This window comes from Euprymna scolopes, chromosome 35 (genome assembly GCF_053919585.1).
Source record: "Euprymna scolopes isolate OS-2025 chromosome 35, ASM5391958v1, whole genome shotgun sequence".
Taxonomy (NCBI): Eukaryota; Metazoa; Mollusca; class Cephalopoda; order Sepiida; family Sepiolidae; genus Euprymna; species Euprymna scolopes.
Genome location: NC_136516.1, coordinates 66,087,258 through 66,105,860, shown reverse-complemented (window position 1 = coordinate 66,105,860; position 18,603 = coordinate 66,087,258). Strand labels below are relative to the sequence as shown.

Here is an 18,603-nt window from a genome sequence, read left to right as displayed (position 1 = left end):
TTATTAGCCCATCATCACGATATAAGCCTATTTCCTTTCCATCAATAGTATTTTCCTTTCCTAAACTATAAATGATATAAAGTCCAACGAGATCTTTTGCTTCTCAAGTACCTTGTGCCATAAAAAAACAAAAGATAGATGAATTAAAAAAGGGAATATAATAAAGGGAAATAAAAAAGATGTTTATTGTCTTCAAAGACCTCACTTGCCCCCCCCCCCCCCGCTTATAACCCCTACCCATGTTACATTCTATCTTTGTAAACGAAATAAGAAAATGTTTTGTTTGAAATATCAGTTCTCGACGATAATTCTTGGCCTGAAGACGTAATCCCCCAACGCGGATAATTACAGAAACATGTATGCACATATGTAGCCATCAATGTTTGTATAAATAAATTTCATATGCCTGCTCTGTTTACTCATTGAGCTCTCTTTGGTAGACACATGTTGTTTCATTGGATGTACTTCTAGGAATCTAAACTCTACTGGCATAATATATATATATATATGTATATATGTATGTATATATACATATGCACATAAAGTTATAACCACTACATACTGCCCGAGCAAAGCCGAGCTAAACTGCTAGTATATCTATAAAAGTGAAATTGTCTGTGTGTGTACATTTCCCTACCAAACTTCTGTCAATATTCAGTCTACAGACTCGATATTTAAAATAAAGAGTAGTGAGATTGTGTTTTAATTGGTTTTCGGCCAGAAATTTGGCTGTCTAGGGATCGAAGTTCCATGATTTTGCCTTTGAGAATTCTACCAAAATCATATGAATTTTCTTTACTAAAGATTTTATCTAAATGTATAATACGCCCGGAACTTCTTTAGTGATATATATATATATATATATATATATATATATATATATATATATATATATATATATATATATATATGTGTGTGTGTGTGTGTGTGTGTGTGTGTGTGTAAAAAGTAATTATGAAGGGAAGATCTAAATTCATAATTTAAAACGTTTTAAATAAAATCAACATTTAAAATAAATATATATAAATTAAAAGGTGGTGAGAAGAAAAGAAAATAGGGAAGTCAAATGACCGGGTTTCCCCTCGTTTTATCAAAGCTGTATCGAGGGATTTGTTTTGGAGAAAAACACGAATTGAAGTCGAAAATATGTGCAAACAAAATCACGTTGCTTCACGTTATGTATGGGAAAATTGGGAGAAACGATTGAAATACAGCAATGTTATATTAATCGAAGATCATAGAGACTAAGTTATCGAGTAATATAACCAAAATGCAACCAAAAACATTAAATGTAACCATCATAAACATAGCAGATTTGTACCAAAATAGTAAATGATCGGTTAATGAACTTATGAATGAACACTATGCACACAAATATATAAACATATACACATAACTAATATTATATCAAGAAATATAGATTATATATAGATGGATATACAGGTAATTATTATATAAAGAGTTGAATTCAACCACGTTTGGGTAACCCCACACCCAGCCCCGCATTTAAATCAAATCTCCCCATTATAAAAATAGCTAATTAACCACAGTATATAAAGCATTCATCATCGATTCAAATCCCAACGAACAGCAAAACAAAGTCATCCATAACAGAAATATATACATTTTAAATAATTTTTAAATAAACTTAAACCAGATCACACTACAACAACAAGCATAATAAACTAACTGTATCTCCGTTAATCAATTTACCTTTAAATATACACTCAAAATTAAAAGAACCCAACCTTAAACTCACTTAAATAAGTAACCCTCCAAACATTCCAAAATTTCAGACCATGACTCGTCTATCTCCACCTCACCCGCTCACCCATTCGCACAGCAAAAACAGCACACTCACCCCATATCACACACACTCCCATTGAAAACCATAAGAGTATCCATTTCCTATTTGAACTTAAAATCAAGAGGTGAACCCTTTTAAAGAATACTAAAATACAAATCCCCCCGAAAAAATTTCATTAAGCACCTTTATGCTCGTCCAATTTTAACCCTCTCCCTTTACCCCCTGTACTTCACCCACACTCCTCTTTTCCTCATCTAAAAGGCTTCCCTCACCCACTATCAACAAGAAAGCGAACTATCTTTCTACCGGGACTCACACCAGAAGCTAATCGTCCAACGCACCATTCTGAATATCATCTGCCGGATTATTTTGCTATTTTGCTACCCATACTATTGATTTCGAGGTCCATTGCATACATAATTCATTGCTAAAATTCTATTACTCACGGGGATAATTACAATGAAATTGTATATCCACCCGACATCGGATACACTTTATCAACACCGAGAAAGCTTTTGGACTACATAAGCCAACACACACTCAACATACCAACGAATACGGCTGCCCCGTATACCTTTCAAAAAATCAATAAGGAGCAATACGATTTTACTATATGGGAATAGTACCTTCTCCCCGGGACCTATTTTCTGCTCACCTGGATTTATAACCCCGAAGGACATTGTACTCTTTCCGATAATCGACTGCCCAGGTTGTATCAACTTATCTTTTCGTACAATTTTTTCCATATAATTATCCACAACCACTGAAAAACTATTTTCGATAATTGTGCTGAAAAGCAAAATAAGCGTCACAGCTGAACATTTTGCTAACCGCATCTCATTTCCTCTAATGATGAGCCATTATTGAAAATCCATGGATTAAAAAAATTAACATAACTTCTATATATTCCTTTTGTCGAACAATAAATGTTTAATTCGAATATAGCTGTGTATATGTTGTTTTTTTCATAATTTAAAATTTAACCACCAAACTTATATATTGCTCTATTCTCAAATATTGTGCTTTTCCTTTTTGGCTAGGATCACCTTCAAAGTGTTACTTCAAGTAATATCTATCAGGATTTTTCATCTGAATTCTATCTGCCTTATCTCGCTTATATATATATATATATATATATATATATATATTATATATATACATATACATATATATAACTACTTAATTTACTCACTTAAAATTAATATACGAAAGTATAAATATATGCGTAAACTTTAAGTATTTACTTCAAAAGTGCTCAATACGTAGGTAGAGCTAGTTAGTAAGTTATAAAATATATATGGCGATTAAGCTACACTGAATATTCATCTAGATTATGTTTTTTTTAATTTTTATGTTAGTTTATATATAAATATATATATGTACAAACATATATGCATATATATATGTACATACATATATGTGTGATCGTTTATGCATATTCATGTTTATTTAATTTATTTATTTGTTTATGTTCTATTGTTTTTTTTAGTTTTAAAACTATTAAAACTAAAAAGATTAATCAACTGAGTTCATAAGATAAAATTTATTCTAGGATAGCGATATAAAAATGTTTTAAAACTTAAAAAACAATAGAAAATAAACTAATAAAAAAATTTAATAAACATAAATATATACGATCACACATATATGTATGTATATATATATATAAGTGTGTATATATCTATGTACATATATATATTTATATATACACTAGCATAAAAACATAACCTAGATTTAAAACTAGATATCCAGACTAAATAGAGCACACACAAAGGAACAGGTCAACCAGAGATCAAATAGGCTTTTGTGCTATAAGTGCATTTCATTGGCTTATAGGAAGGGCGCGGTGGATACTAGAAAGCTGATTGGCTAACTAAAATCTCAATAGGAGGTGTGTATATAAAAACGACAGACAACCACAAAATTCGCGTATAAGCCTGAAGAATCCTAGAGAGGATGAAACGCGGAATATTCAGTGTAGCTTAATCGCCATATATATTTAATAACTTACTATATACATATATATATATATATATATATATATATATATATATATTAGATAGATAGATAGATAGATAGATAACTGGTAATTTCTCTATCCATGCAATAGAGTTATATTCTAAACGATCTGCTTTTACAATTTCCCTCGGACTATGGCAGACGTCTTTATTTTCGGATGAATCAATATTTCTTTCCAAGTAGAGTTTATTTTTAGCAATGATAATTTCATTCGAATTATCGGTTCCATATTTTGATGCTTCATATAATGTCTATTTTCGTCTGTTGCAATCACTTTAGACACTCTCTAACACCAATGCAAAGTGCCCTACGTATAGTCCCATAACAACGCCATTATTATTATTATTATTATTATTATTATTATTATTATTATTATTATAAATGTTATTATAAACAATGTTATTATTATACAGATTCAGTTCAGCATCTTCCGAATGACCCTTAAATAATCACTGGTGTACAATGACTGATAAACCAGCGTTACCAATTAGAGAATCCTAATTTGAATCTATGTACGTATGAGTGTCGTTCACAAAATTTTCAGCATCAACGAATGTATTTGGAAAACTAGAATTACAAATCGAGGAGACTAATATGCTTGACAGTCGGTTTGCTTCAAACACATTGGACCCTCCAACTACCCCTTACCTGACTTTCCTTTGCGGACAGATGCCACACTAGACGATCTAAAAATCACCCCTGCTCAGGTGCATGCTATCACAAACAACCTTGAGACTTCAAAAGCATGTGGACCTGATCTCATCCTAGCTGTGCTATTAAAAAAGTGCTCAGCCGAAGTAGCTCCAGTTCTCTCACAACTCTACAGCAAATGCCTTAATTAATCTTGCTTTCCGGGCTGTTGGAAAACTGCTTCTGTGCTACCAGTATTCAAGAATTCTGTCGAAAGAACTGACCCATCAAATTATCGCCCCATTAGCCTCCTCCCACTTTTCGCCAAAATATTAGAGCATAATTAACCATGCTCTAGTTCATCACCTTACAGATGCTAAACTTCTGACTGACAAACAATATGGATTTAAACAAGCCCGTTCCACAGCAGACATCCTCACTGTAATCTCTAAACGTATAAACCATTCATTGGACAAAGCGGGGGAGGGCAGAGCGGTAGCTCTAAATATACCTAAGGCTTTTGACAGTGTATGGCATGGGGGTCTCCTCAAGAAAATTAGACAATACGGTATCACTGGAATAATACTTAACATAATTAAATCCTTCTTAGATAAGAGAAAAATCTAGGTTATCCTCGACGGTCGTACATCTAAACAGCGTGATATAAATGCGGGAGTGCCTCAGGGGTCTATTCTTGGACCTCTATTGTTCCTAATATTTATTAATGACCTCCCCGACAAAATTGCCTCTGAGATGGGTATATATGCTGGTGACACCACACTCTATAACAAGCATGACAGGAAAACAAATGAACACATATCCAAAGAAATGGCAAAAACACTAGAGGATGACCTCCAATCTGTAGTGGAATGGGGACAAAAATGGATGGTCACATTCAATGCTACCAAGACTAAACTGGTTTCCTTCAATAATTACAAGAAACCTTCTCTACCACTAATAGCAATGACCAGTGACTCTTTATCTGAGAGTACACCTTTCAAACTGCTTGGCCTAACGTTCACAGGAAACATGAGTTGGAACAATTACATTGAAAGCATTGCCAGGGCCGCTGCGAAGAAGGTGGGCTCTCTCTAACGTGATAGAAAACTACTAACACCCGAAAGTATCCTGTACCTCTACAAGGCCACCATTCGCCCATGTATGGAGTATTGCAGTCACATTTGGGCTGGTGCATCTGCTACTAGTCTCTCGCTCCCAGACAAGGTTCAAAAGAGAGTCGCCAATCTGATAGGCCCTGCACTGGCATCTAAGCTTCAGCCTCCGTCCCATCGACGAAATGTTGCATCCCTCTGCCTGTTCTACAAGTATTTTAATGGTGAATGCTCTGGCGAACTGCAGACACTTGTGCCCCCACAACGTAGACACCCTCGACAAACGCGACAGGTAGCTAAATCCCACCCCCACACAGATCCCTAGATGTAGAAGATCTTTCTACTCTAGTAGTTTCTTCCCCAGAACCGCTAAACTCTGGAATTCCATTCCAGGCCACTGCTTCCCCAACTGTACTGACATGCAGAAGTTCAAGTGTAACGTGAACCGACATATTGCTGCCTAAATCCCAACATAGTACCCCAGTAGTTGTTGCCCCTGATAGTAGCCCCCTACACCAAAGTGACAATGTGCCTTGTTTTGGGTGAAAATGTAATAAAAAAAGATATTGCTCATATCTCATGATATGAGCAATATGATATGTGTATGACAAATCGAAAAATGGGCAAGGTACAAGCACTTGCAACGATAAGTATGGGACCCACGGACATCCATCCTTACAGATACATGTTCCGTATACTATATTGATTTACTGTATTGCCCATTAAAGTGGGACAAGGGCAATAATGTAGGTTACCCTCAATTAGTTCATTCAAAAACATAAACCGTTGATTTACCATATATTTTTGTTTTACAAACACTATTTTCTAGCAGATAAATTAATATTCTATTTACAGCAAACAAGTTATACTGCAGATGGGATGATGTCATAAACTAAATGTGCTATTGTAGTGATTGTTAAGTCTAATTAATAATAGACAGAAGAATAGCGACTTCCTACGCTTTCTACATATTTTAAACACTTGTACCTTTTTTTCAAAATTGTGTTTTGGAAAAGATATGATTTAAAATGTCTTGCTGTTATGTCTTTCGTTGGAGGATGGGAAATTCAAGTCAACTAAGGGAACTTCTATTTTTCGCCACTAGAGTGCCTATTTTAGAGGAACTGGATGCCCCTCTCTTAACCAGTGATAACTTATCTATCTTTTCTCACGTAGAGAAGCAAGTAAGTAGGTAGGGCCCCTTTGAAACAGAAATAGAAACCCCAACAAAGCCAGAGACGCATCTGTTTTATTAGACAATTGTTTTAAGTACAAACATCTGATGTGAACTAGATCGCTGTCTCGTTTTTTCATGGTTTTCTCCTGTCATTGTATTCATTGAATTGCTCAATACATTAAGTAATCTTTAGTTACGCTTAAGTTTTGATATTTATGAAAGCAGGTAAAAAGGGAACATCTACGCATTAAGGGCAACAGGCACAAATGAATTAAAACAAGTGTCAAGCAATTAAATGTAATTTGTTTTTAAAGAAGATTTTGTATAACAACGCTATAGTGTTATCCCGGTTGAAAATTTATTCTGGAGCAAAATTTTGTGACAGAATTTATATTTTGTGAATTTTTTATTACCCTTAGCCTTCCGAATCAAATTCGCATAAGCGGCTGTTGTATAGAAAACTAAATGGAATAGGAAGAAACCATTTTACTTCATTATAAACGTAGATTTTCGACATATATAATACCTTATACACAATGGAAGAAACATAAGACAGGATGATTTTAAAGCATAAGAAATGAATAATCAAATATAATGAATAATCAAATATAATGAATGGACATAAGATGAAAAAATAGAGAAAAATATGATCAGACAAGCGGGAGGATTCTAGAGCATCGATTTTTTTTTTATTCTTATTATAAGACTGTTTAAGATGATTGCATGCTTCTTGCATCCTATTTCTCCTTTTTTCTTTCCCTTTCCTCTGTCAACTATCCTACCGTATTCGTATGTAATGATTTATCATATTAGGATGATGCGTAAAGAAAATAAGGAAATCTATTTTAATAGAATTTCCATGCCTTAACACATTTATTTTCTGGCGTTTTCACACTGGTAAACGCATTAATCTTGATATTCATCCGTTGTGTCAATTGTTCAAATAGTGTGCAACCTCATTAAATGTAAGTTTATGGGGTTCTTAAAATGTTCTTATTTTCAAATTTAATGTGCATTAAACATGTGATGCAAAATCAATTCATTTTCTGTTGCCTTTTTTTCATTGTGTTTGTCACCTAAAGATGTAAACGAACATCAGAAAAATTGTAAACCACCTCAGCAAAAGCAACCTAATCAGTGACAAGTAATATTGTTTTTTGTCTGTCGAGATGTACTAGCTATAATTTCACATAGGATTATTGAATCTATCGATGGGATAGCTCTTGACATATTAACGGCATTTAAGAGGGTATGGCAACAAATGTTTACTTAAAAGATTTCCAACCATGGAATATCTGGAAATATCTTTACAAATATATTTTTTCTCTCCGATGGATTTATACAAGTTGTTATCGATGGACAGAAGTCCCAAATTCAAAGAATCAATGCTGACGTGCCAAGGATCAATCTTGGCCCCAATTCTCTTCCTTATCTTCATAAATGATCTCAAAAAACATTCTAAGGTCATTCGTCGATATAAACACAGACTACACTACAATCTATAATAACTCTTCAAAGATCAGCAACGACCTAGATCTCCTAGAGTCACTCTCCTCCCGTCTTACGTGGTACAATAGGGCAAAAAGTAGTTGGTTCATTTTATCGCATCAAAAACCAAGCTTCTGGTTTTTTACCATAAACGCTCTGCTCTCCACTTAGTTCAAATTGATATAGATAACTCTAGTCTAATAGAAGCCCCCTTCTTTGACAAGCTTCTGGGTGTGATCCTCACTCATGACATGAAATAAAAGACTTTTATCAAATTTGTTGCCAAGTTCGCTCGAAAAATAGTTGCGTCATTCAACCGCTCCCGAAGATATCTCACTCCCGATGCAATATGAAAATCAGATACGTCCAGAAATGGACTAATGTTGTCACATCTGCTCGAAGCTCCCTATCATGCCTTGACAATGTTCATAATTAGTAGGTGATGACCTGTTCGCTTCCATACAAATTATTTTTCCACGGAAGAGACGTTGCGAGCCTATCTCTGTCCAATCGCTATTTTTATGGTTAGTGCTCGTCTGATCTTCGATTCACCCCTTGTAAAACCTTAATAAAAAGACTTGTCTATCTACAACAACTATCAATAAATCCCCACCCCTTCACTATGCCTAAATGTAAACAAAAATTCCATGGACAAAGCTTTATTTCTAAAATTGCTCACCTGTGGATCTGTTCTGGTAGCTTGCTTTCAAGGTAAGTACGTGGTCGTATTCAAGTTCAATGTAAACAAGTTCTTGTGGAGTCGTCGCCTTAAATAATCAAATTATACCCAATTTCCACGACTAACAAGTGCTACACTATTGTCTTGGTGACCACCGCACACTCCTTAAATCTAATTCACGAGTGACCATCGGGCTTTGATAAGTGGTGACGCTCTTGTAAAAAATCATTATGCTTTCTCTTTATGTCGTGGCCAGGTGGAAAGGACTTGTATTTGAAATTCTTCGTTCAAATTAAGACATAAATCTGTAGGACAAATCTATGATACAATGTTCAGATAAGACAAGTATATTATTTTTTCTTATATATAGTCATCCACATACGTAATATATCTTATATACGTATATATGTTTCTTATATATATAGTCATCCACATACGTAATATATCTTATATACGCGTATATGTTTCTTATATATATAGTCATCCACCTACAGTACTGTTTCGCTATAGCACAACCACCCAATGCGGCTAAACAGACAACTACCTCAAGCATGGATCGAAAACCCGACCGTACGACAGTCAAGGCTTTGAACCATTACGCAGATCAGCAGCTGCTGTGTGGGCATAGAATTAACGATGTTTTGACATTATATATAGATATAAAGAAAGAGTGAGTGAGAGAAAGAGAGTGAGAAAATATGGACGTTCTGAAGTGACTTTTCCGTTAGTGAGGAATCGCTTTTCAAACAGAAGATAAATAATTAAAAGAAGGAGAGAAAGGAAGATACATCTATAAATTACAAAGTCTAATTAATCTCGTTGAGCGCAGGTAAATTATGAAAATGTCTTCAATAATCAAAATAGAACAGAATTTGATAAGCGATTTCCTGCCACAGTTATTCTTGCACAGGCAATATCTTGCTACGTCGATGAATATTACAGACAATATCACATACTCCACACATTCATAAATGACTAGTTCTAACACAGGATCACATGCCTACTTCCAAACTGGTATACAAAGTGTAAAGTTTAGCATATATATATATATATATATATATATATATATATATATATATATATATATATACAGTTGTGCGCAAAAATATTCGACCCCTGTCTAAATTTTCTTGTTTCGTTGAATCTATACTTCAAAAATCTTCATAACGCCTTTTAACGGCTAATTATGAATAAATTGTATATTTTCAACAATAAATGAGGAAAAGTAATTCGAGATTAATAATATATATCAATTTATTTACATAAAATATAAATATGGATGTTGCAAAAATATTCGACCCCTTTAATTTAAAGTTTAAATAAAAGCGCCATTAAGTTTATTATTTTAGTCTGACCTTGTATTTATTTCCTATAAATAATATTTATGACTCTACTGAATCTAAAATCAGTTCAAATTGAACTTCAATGCCATATTGAATGATTGAATAATTGTTTCAAGTAAAAAAAAATTCATTTTCAATGTCAACAAATCTGCAAATATGACAAAGAACAAAGAGTACTCTGAAGACATTAAAAAGAAAGTAATCGATGCCTACCAGTCTGGAGAAGATTATAAAATATTTCCAAACGTTTTTCTATACCACGGTCGACTATTATGTCCATTATCAAAAAATGGAAAGTAAAAGGGATTGTATCAAGTCTTCCAAGATCAGGTCGTCCAATAAAATTACGACACGTGGGGCTAGGAAAATTGTTAGACAAGTTTCAATAGACTCTAAATCTAACCTAAAGGACGTGCAGAACGATTTGAAGAATGCTGGCTCAGATGTACACTTGTCAACTATTCGTAGGGCATTAAATCGTGCCGGATTGCATGGACGTATTTCCAGAAGGAAGCCCTTACTTTCCAAAGCCCATCAAAAGGCTCGATTAAATTTTGCAAAAAAGTTCCTAGAAATGCCTATTGATTACTGGAATAATATAATTTGGTCAGACGAAACGAAAGTGGAACTATTTGGACGCAACTAGCAACGCTATGTTTGGCGAAAAGAAAATACTACTTATAATGTGAAGAATACCGTTCCAACCGTTAAGCATGGAGGTGGATCAATCATGGTGTGGGGCTGTTTCAGTATAAATGGAACTGGAAGATTAACCATAATCGATGGAAGAATGGATTCAGTAAAATATCAGTCCATACTGAAAGAAAATCTTGTTCCGTCTGCGAACCAGTTGGGGCATGGAAGGGGGTATACCTTTCAACTTGACAACGACTTCAAAGAACACTGTTAATGGTTAAAGAATAATAAGGTGAAAGTTCTAGAATGGCCTTCCCAGTCTCCAGACCTAAACCCGATTGAACACTTATGGCATGATTTAAAAATTGCGGTACATAAAAGAAAACCATCTAATTTTATTGAATTAAAACAGTACTGTCAAAAAGAGTGGCTTAAAATTCCAGTGGACAGATGTAGAAGTCTCGTTAGATGTTATAGGAAACGTTTACTTGCAGTAATCAAGGTCAAAGGGGCTTCAACCAAGTATTAATGAAAAGGGGTCGAATACTTTTGCAACATCCATATTTTTATTTTTGTAAATAAATTTATTTATATTATCAAGCACTAATTACTTTTTATTATTTTTTGTTGAAAACTACACAGTTTATTCGAACTTAGTCGTTGTATCCATTCAAAGAAATAAGACAATTTTAGTAGGGGTCGAATACTTTTGCGCACAACTGTATGTATATATATATACTAGCAAAAGTACCCGCCGTTGACTACAGAAAATGGACTCTGATTTATTAAAGTATGATGGGTTATGAAAAGGAAGGGTTGTAAATTTGGGTTAAATTTGGGGGTATAAAAACCAAAGCAAATTATAATGATAGTAAAAATAAAATAGACCCCATAATTTATTATACCATACCTGTTCACACTGAAACACTTATCACAATATTCTGTGGATCTATATTATAAAAAACATTGTTAAACTTTGTGACATATTTCCATTCTATGGAGGTCAGGTGCGAACGAACACCCCATAATTTTATTATACCATATTTCTTCAAACTGAAACATAATTATCAAAGTGTACTTACGCAGATAGATATGAAAAGTCTTTATTAAAGTTTGTGCTTATTTCCATTCTATGGAGGCCAGGCGCGAACGCAGACCCCACAATTTTATTATACCATCCCTATTTGAGTTAAAACATACTTATCAAAATATTCTTATGTACATCTATATCCAAACACTTGGAAACGTTTTTTTTAATTTTTTAATTTTTTATTTCCATACTTTGTGGACCAGGCGCGAACGAAGACCCCACAATTTTAATGAACCACTGTTCTGGCAGATCAAACATACCCATTCCTGTGTCTCGATACATCTTGTTGTAATATCTTGAAGTAATGGGGTATATATTTAATTGCCGCCCACATCGGCAATATTTGGCACAAGGCCTGGAAAGTGGGATACCCGCAGGCTCCCTTAAAGGAGGGGCACTCCTGCAATTTTAAAAATTGCCTGAGTAACCCCGTCGGCATTCCCCGGTCGGGGCGCCTCAGGCAGCAAGCAATAAACTTGCCCCACTGGAAAGCCCGGTGGCAAGGCCTGGGAGGGTGGACCTCCTAGGTATTACCCAGGCGGTGTACCTCAGTCCAACAGGTGCTGGGCCGGTTCCCGGCCCCTCACCTGTTGGGCTGAGTGTCAAGTGACGAATCCTTGACTGGTACTACCCTGTCTCCCTGCAGCCGAGGCCGCTAGGAGACACATCCCATCATAAAGGAATTGGGGTATGATCCCACACAGTCGGACGATTCTATTTATAAACGATGCTGCTAAGAACTGACGAATCAAATTACTTCACGTTCTGCTACGAACCAATCAGAAACCAGAATTGCTTCATAAATATTAAACCTTTTCTGGGGCAATTTCACATGTTCTTTTCCCGGGTTTCGACACGGTAAGAATATTTTGTTCTGTGGAACTGTCTACTACAAACAAGTCACCTACCAGGACTTGTGTGTAACAGCGAACCATCTGAAACTGTTCTGCGAAGTTCCACTTATGAGAAGGCTATTACTTTTTTGCATGAATATCAGCGGAAAACCCTAGGGATAATGCTCAGTATATAGATTTCTATATATAAAAAAAATAAAACAAATAAATAAATAAAAAATAGTCCTGGACAAGACGTTAAACTGCATCCATTTTATTTGTATTAACACTTTAACCTACTAATACTTTTTGCTTAGGTAAAAAAAAAAATCTTTGTAATTTTCCTTTTTGACATTTGAACACAATTAAAAATGGCGTCTTTTTAAATACTAAGATTCTAAGATCCAAATGATTTCTAATTTTTATTATGTCTAAGTAAATATAAAAATATATATTTATTCACTTAAACATAACAAAAATTAGAAATCATTTGGATCTTATCGTAGCAGAGCGTAGTTCCGATCTATATGTAATTAGATTTTTAAAATAGTCAACCATATAGGAGCCTATTCATGACCAGACACACACACATACGTTCAGCTTTATATATATATATATATATATATATATATATATATATATATATCTGTATATATATATATGTATACATACATAAAATAATACACTCATTAGCACATGGATAAAATACAGACAGTAAAACACACACACACACATATATATATATATATAATATATATCTATACTCATTCGCTTTTCTTTTGTGTGTATTGGCATTCATTAAAACCCCTCTTTTCTATATATGTAAAAAAAAATACAATTTTCTTATATATGGGTTGTGCAACTGCATTCACTGGCAAAAGACCTAGCTCATTTGCATATTCTTTTAAACATTAATTTTAATTAATTCCCTATTAGTTGCTTCGATTTGGCTAATACATATGGACATGTGCCTCATAAAATGATTCAATTATCCATTCAGATAAACCATATTTAAAAAGGGAATACGCAATACAGACTAAAATGTATTGTTGACTAAATCACTGCGGGGAGACATGTTAAGCTTTCTGCAGGTGTCCGACGACGGATTCCAGACTAGAGATGGCAATCAATCGATTTTTTATTTTACTAAAGTATTGGAAGTTTGGAGCATTTGTTCGTATGAGAAAAGGTCGTCAGAAAGGTTAAAATTTAAACTTTAAAAAAGTCAAAATATTTAGAGTCATAAAAGTTAACACTAAATCCGAGATTCGTAGCTTTTGTTACTTAAAAAATATATAATAATACAATAGTTATCTATAATTCATTAGAAACTTTGATTATATTTTTAATATAATATTTTAATTGAAATTACGTTTAATAAAGTTCTAGAAATCTGAATCATTATGTATCCATTTCTATAATTGACAAACCAACAAATAAAATTTCCCTTCAAGAGAACAATGAATAAATCGACCAGCCCAAATAACATTTCTTTCCATAATGCCACACATTATGTGATATATTTTCTTTTTTAGACATCAACTCAATATTTGTTGCACATATATATATATATATATATACATGTTGCTGTACTGATCATTTTATAATAGTTATTTAAATATCATTACGTTTGTTTTAGCTTCATTTATTATATTTTATTTTAGATTTTCCTGACACATATAATGCCAGTGAAACAGGTTTAGCAAAAACTAATCTAATAAGATCTGACAATATTAATATTTAATATTATAAGATAAAGTGTTTCATTAAAATAATAAATATAAACTATGTTCAAAATGAAATAAAACGAATTCATTTAAATGCGTAAAATAGGATTTACTTATGAAAGAACAGTTTTCTTTTCTTTTGCATGGAGGGGAGGCGGAGATATGGGATACCGCATTACAGCCGCTATTATTTTTTAATGGTCTAAAATATTTTTCACTATTGCATTTAATCTAAAAATTAAAAATATTTAGTCTTTCATTTTTCTTAATATTTATTCGTATATAGATCTACACAAGATCAATTATCAACAGTTGTGGATTTTCACTGGATATATATATATATATATATATATATGATTAGTTTTTTTTTTTTTTGAAAAAGAATTCCAGCAGAGTGCTCAATTAAAAGGAAAATCCAAATTGTAAGAGCGTATTTATATTTTTATATTTTGTGTACAGAAAGTTGTTAGTTGAGACAGATCATTGGTACCGTCGGTTTCAAGCCCGATAATAAAGCCCGTTTAAGGTATCCTTATCAAGCCCTATTCAGCCAATATTCGTCTCTATACGACAAATATTGGCCGAAGAGAGCTTTCTGTACACAATATATATATATATATATATATATATATATATATATATATATATATATATATATACAGGGTGACAAAAAAACGGGCCCTAACTCTAATAAGGCCCCGTTTCTTAGTGTTTTGTCCGAATGAAATGAAACTTTGGTCATAACTAGTTTATTATATTCAAAACATCACATAAAAACACTAGGGTCGTTGGCCTTTTTTCCGTTCTACAGCATATATTCTAGATGACATCCATTTAGCTTTTGTCTTTTTGGTCACCCTGTATATATACATATACACACATACACACACACATATATATATATATATATATACATATATATATATATATATACATATATATATATATATATACACGATGGCAGCAAGTCGTTCTCCAGTAATATATCTCTAACTCAAATGACGCAAACATGACCGTAACAAGCAGAAAGTGCCAGACGGTCACCTCTATGAATCTTCTATAGTCCAAGGTGTGGTGCCCTGCACACCTACCAGGGCAGACCCTGGAAGTTCCAGAGCCTTTATTGCCATTCACGCCCATATCAGCAAAAGTCCTCATTGAATGCCCGTTTTCCGTTTCAGGCTACTGCCAGCCTTTTTATTATCGAGATACACGCTGATTGCAAAGTGTATTCCACTGCATATCAAGTAATGCCTGCGTTTGAAGCTTTTTATAGTGAGGAAAGACTTTGCACTGAGACAATCCCACTCTCAAAAAAACTGCCACATTGAACCAAAAAGTAGAGCAAGTCATATATCATTGGAAGCAGCAGTTATCTCAAGTTTTATATCAGGGTTTTCCTTCTCCTAGAGAGGTTGCCTTCATCACGGCTTACGGGAGCCCTCTTCACCCACCATGCAATTTGATCCATGACTGGGACTTAGGTTGCTGGGCAGCAGAGCATACTCCACACGCCGTTGGGTCATGTATGCCGTAGCTGACAGGGCCTAAGCTCCTCTGAAGGTTTCTGTTAGGATTACCTCACCTTAGCCTTTGGTTAAAAGAACCTTGGTCCACAAGGCAGTAGAAGTTCAATTATACGGTGCAGGACACTCACCCTTCATCAAAGCCCCGTCGGCGTGGGAGTGGTTCACGACGTGCATGTGGGGTTGATTTGTTGGGGGGGGAAGCACAATATGACGCTAATACATCTGTGTGCTTTTAACACACGTCCACACCAGACCTGGACCATCAACACACACACACACACACACACACACATATATGCATATATATATACATATCAACATATATATAAGTATATATATACATATATATATATATACTTATATATACATATATACACACACATATATATATATAAATATATGCATATATAGACATACATACACATAAACATACACATATACATAAATATACTTATATATCTATAATATAAAGCTAAACGTCTGTGTGTGTGCCTGGTCACGAATAGGCTCCTATATGGTTGATTATTATAGAAAACTGATTATATAGGATGATAGAAGATGTATCGAAACACAGGAGTGGGTACGTTTGATCTGGCATAATGATGATTCATTACAATTGTGGCGTCTACGCTCCTGATCCACAAAGTATGGAAAAAAAAAATAAAAAAAAAACGTTTACAAGTGATTTGGATATATTTATATACATATATATACGCACGTATATACATATACATACATGTATATACACATATATACATGTATACACACATGTATATACATGCATACACACATGTATATACATGTATACACACATGTATATACATGTATACACACATATATAGACATGTATATACACATATATAGACATGTATACACACATATATATATACATGTATGTAACCATATATATATACATGTATGTACACATATATATATATACATGTATGTACACATATATATATACATGTATGCACACATATATATACATGTATGCACACATATATACATGTATGCACATATATACATGAATGTATGCACACATATATATATACATGTATGAACACATATATATACATGTATGCACACATATATATATACATGTATGCACACATATATACATACATGTATGCACACATATATATACACATATATATATACATGTATGCACATATATATACATGTATGCACATATATATACATGTATGCACATATATACATACATGTATGCACATATATACATACATGCATGTACACATATATATACATGTATGTACACATATATATATACATGTATGCACACATATATATACATGTATGCACATATATATATATACATGTATGCACATATATATACATGTATACACACATATATACATGTATGCACACATATATATATGCATGTATGCACATATATATATATATATATATATATGCATGTATGCACACACACATATATATATATATGCATTTATGCACACACATATATATATATATACATGTATGCACACACATATATATATATATGCATGTATGCACATATATATATACATGTATGCAGATATATATACATGTATGCAGATATATATACATGTATGCACATATATATACATGTATGCATATATATACATGTATGCATATATATATACATGTATGCATATATATACATGTATGCATATATATATATATACATACATGTATGCACACATATGTATACATGTATGCGCATATATATACATACATGTATGCACATATATATATATATGCATGTATGCACATATATATACATGTATGCACATATATACATGCCTGCACATATATATATATACATGTATGCACATATACATACACATGTATGCATATATATATACACATGTATGCACATATATATATATATACACATGTATGCACATATATATACATGTATGCACATATATATATATATATACATGTATGCACATATATATACATGTAAACACATATATATACCTGCAAACACATATATATATACATGTATACACACATATATACATGTATACACATGTTTATACATGTATACACATATATATACATGTATGCACATATATATATACATGTATACACATATATATACATGTATACACATATATATATACATGTATATACACATATATATACATGTATATACACATATATATATACACCTATATACATGTATGTATATACACATATATATGTACATGTATATACATGTATACACATATATATACATGTATATACACATATATATACACCTATATACATGTATGTATATACACATATATATACACGTATATACATGTATATACACATATATACATGTATATACACATATATACATGTATATACTCATGTATATATACATATATACATATATATACATATATATACACATGTATATATACATATGTACATACATATATATATACACATGTATATATACATATATACATACATATACATATTTACATGCATATACATATATACATACATATACATATATACATACATATACATA

At 32.9% G+C, this 18,603-nt stretch overlaps 1 protein-coding gene across 1 annotated transcript in view; it reads right to left on the bottom strand.

Annotated features, from left to right (window-relative positions):
* Positions 1-18,603, bottom strand: part of LOC145259891 (BAI1-associated protein 3-like) — a 2,054,292-nt gene that overhangs the window by 1,230,844 nt on the left and 804,845 nt on the right. The gene's annotated exons all lie outside the window — the stretch shown is intronic.